Source organism: Sinocyclocheilus grahami, unplaced genomic scaffold (genome assembly GCF_001515645.1).
Source record: "Sinocyclocheilus grahami isolate Dianchi unplaced genomic scaffold, SAMN03320097.WGS_v1.1 scaffold984.1, whole genome shotgun sequence".
NCBI classification, from domain to species: Eukaryota; Metazoa; Chordata; class Actinopteri; order Cypriniformes; family Cyprinidae; genus Sinocyclocheilus; species Sinocyclocheilus grahami.
Genome location: NW_015506163.1, coordinates 330,533 through 334,398, shown reverse-complemented (window position 1 = coordinate 334,398; position 3,866 = coordinate 330,533).

Here is a 3,866-nt window from a genome sequence, read left to right as displayed (position 1 = left end):
GGGTCCCTGGAGCGGGGCCTTTAAGGTCGGAGAAGATCCCCGCCTCTCATTGGGTTGTCCAATGAGAAAGATGTTAATTCCAAGCGGGAGGCGGCAATTGCTGGAGGGTTTTACGACCCTTTGTCTCTAAGCATGGTAATTTGCAAATGGACTTGAATCGAAATTACTAAAGATTCTCAGGACCCTAATATATATTGCCTATGTACCAACATATAATATACACGCTTGTTTCGATCATATGAAGGCGAATTCATAGATATTAAACAAGGTAGAATTACATATAGTGAAAGGATGACAGTAATGGGTTCCCTCATAAGCATGCCTAAAATAGTCTAAAAATATCAAAGACAACATACACCATGACCTGAAGGATACACTGTTCATTCAAAGAAAGGTTTTCCTATGAATTAATTAGTAGAAAAGTCCATTTCTACTGTGCATGTGTGCCTCTTGCTTCTGGAAAATGCAGCTGAGAGTCTCTGCTCACATTCCACAAGGTCGTAAATGTATCGGGTGTCCGGGTTACCATGGAACCAGGGGCCTGTTTGGCTTCCTGGGGTGTTACAGAGTATTTGTGAAATCTAGCTAACAAAATATATATTGTGTGTTTGAGTGGTCCAGATGCTACACACATCTCAGCAGGCCTGGCACCACAAGGGGGCAAAAGATCTGATTTGTGCCCCCTCAACAGGGCCGGTTCCCCCTAGAGCACCAAAGAAACTCAAGAGTGTGCTGTCTGCAGGAGAAGATCTTCAAATGATCGTCCCCCATGTAATCTAGTGTTAAAAAGCTTGTGTGAGTCGTTCATCAGGATCTAAGGAGATCTGCAGTTTACACAGTGAGAAACTCAAACTCTGCGGGGAAGTCGTGTCCTAGTGGTTAGAGTCGGACTCATAACCCAAAGGTTGTGGGTTCGAGCCTCGTACTGGCAGGGATTGTAGGTGGGGGGAGTGAATATACAGCGCTCTCTCCCACCTTCAATACCACGACTGAGGTGCCCTTGAGCAAGGCACCGAACCCCCAACTGCTCCCCGGGCACCGCAGCATAAATGGCTGCCCACTGTGTTCACGGTGTGTGTGTGTGTTTACTGCTGTGTGTGTGCACTTTGGATGGGTAAATGCAGAGCACTAATTCCGAGAATGGGTCACCATACTTGGCCACATGTCACGTCACTTCACTTCACTTCACTCTTCTGTCTGGAGGACAGCATGTAATCATATAAGGTAAGACAGTGTCTCTTGATTCATGTAAACAATAAATAGTCATAAGTACAGACATTTCTCGCTGCCATTTTACTCAACTTCAAATTACATATACTGTGCTGTGAAAAAATATTTGCCCCATACTGATTGTGTCTGTTTTGTCTATATCGCATACTAAATAGTTTTAGATCTTCAAATGAAATATACATTAGACAAAGGCAACCTGAGTAAACACAGATTAAAGTTTTTAAGCAAAAATAAAAGCTGTCCTACATCTTTTGCCCATGTAAAAAACTAAATGGTCCTTTAGCAGTAATAACTGGAGATCAGTCTTTCACAGCGTCGCAGTGGGATTTTGGCCCACTCTTCTTTGCGGTACTGCTTTAGTTCAGCCACTGGACAGTTTTCAAGCATAAAAAGCCAGTTTAATGTCCTTCCACAGCATCTCCATTGAAATCAAGTCTAAAACAGAATTGGACTTACTGAATGATCAGACAATCGACCTTTTCTGGTAGAGAGAAGAAAAATGCAATTCCCTCGATGTTGTCCTTGGGTCTTTTGTGACTTATTGGATGAGCCACTTCTGGGAAGATTTGCTACTGTGTTGAGTTGTTCCCATTTGGAGATAATGGCTCTTGCTTGTGCTTCTTTGGAGTACTGTACATGAGACTGCTTTTACCAGGACTGACATATTTTGGTTACCTGCTTACTCTTAATTTCTGGACTTTCTTTAGTGTATAAGTGTATTACTGCGTAAGACCTTTTAATTAACTAATGGTTACAAACTGTATTTTGTTTTTACTCAGGTTGCCTTTTTTATGTTAGGTTTTAATTTTTCAATCCATTTGCTATGAGATAATCACAAAAACAGAAGAAATCAGGATAAACACAGACATTTTTACAACAAGGTTGTTATGACGATTCATTTCCTTAACATAATGTATTCTTTTGAAAATTCTTTATTGTCAAATGTGTGTTAAATGTAAACTCCTATTAGGAATTTAACCATTCAATGTGAATTTATCTGAGAATATTCTTAAATAAGGAAATCTATTCAGTGATTGGTCCATGCGTATTTCGTCATCCAAAATCCCGTTTGTGGCACAGCAAATTGTCGAATCAACTCTAAGACTGACACTTAAAATTTAGTCCTACACATCGCTTAAATTACAACTGAGATGCTAGATAACTAAGTTTTAAGCGCAGCTCTGAGCCATTTTTTTTACACTCAAGTCAATTCTTACCAACGTTCTTGAGAGTAATTCACAGAGACTTGATAAATACAGGCCCAGAGCTCTTATACACACACACTGGAAATGGTGCATGAGGGAAGATTCACAGATTTAAAGATGTCTTTGTTTGATCAATAGGACGAGTGTCATAATTCATAATCTATGTTCGGTTCACTCCTGATCATTATATGAACATCAGAATAAAAGCAGCTGTTGATTGTGTCTCTTCAGCTCCTGTGATTCTGGATCCAAACACTGCAAATCCACGTCTCGTCCTGTCTGATGATCTGACCAGTGTGAACCAACCCCTTCCTGATAATCCATAAAGATTTGATGATTATTACTGTGTTCTCGGTTCAGAGGGTTTTAACTCAGGAACATATTGCTGGGATGTGGAGGTTAAAGAGAGTCTATGCTGGAGTGTTGGAGTAACTACAGCATCAAACCAAAGGAAGAGACGGGATTATCTTTAAAGGGGTCATATGATGCTGCTAAAAATAACATTATTTTGTGTATTTGGTGTAATGAAATGTGTTTATGCGGTTTAAGGTTCAAAAAACACATTATTTTCCACATACTGTACATTATTGTTTCTCCTCTTTGCCCTGCCTTTGTGAAACGCGTCGATTTTTACAAAGCTCATCGTTCTGAAAAGCGAGGTGTGCTCTGATTAGCCAGCTATCCAGTTCGTTGTGATTGGCCGAATACCTCAAGCGTGTGACGGAAATGTTATGCCCCTTACCATATTGTGATGCCCTGTCTGGCCGGAGCTATGAGACAAAAACATTAAAACCCATTATAAACGAGGCATTTGTGTCATCCAATGAGGACATAATTACGGATTATAATGACTTATACTGTCTTTGGTTTGAAGTCCAACAGTAATTGCCTTAAAATGTTTTGAAGGTGAATTTGTTACAGAAGCGCTGTTTTGATGGCTCTAGCGGTGATGCTTTTAACGGGGATGGATTTAGAGAAGCAGCCTCTCAGAGAGGGGTTTTGGCATGCTGACACCTTAGCATCTATAGCTGTTAACCTGTCAGCACACTAAAACCCTCTCAGAGAAGTTCCATCTGTAAATTCATCCCCTTCAAAGCGCTGTCACTAAAAATATTAAAGCTAAAACAAAACAAGAAAACTCACTAACCGACACTAAAAAAAAAATGGTGTGTTGTTTGAGTTTAGACTGTGCACCCTCCATCTTAAGCTTGTATAAGGGAAATGAGCTTGTCCTCTCTGAAACCTTGGCTGTGAGTAATGTATGTTTACATGCTCCATGACCTCCTCTTGAATTAGTCAGCGGCCCATTTCTGTTCCCTTAGAGGTGGACAATTCTCCTTTGTCCTGAATGTTTATCTCTTTGGTGATTGACCTTGGGTTGTTGCGTTCTCTTGGGATGAGCCCACCCCTCTGACTCCCTTGAGTAAAACC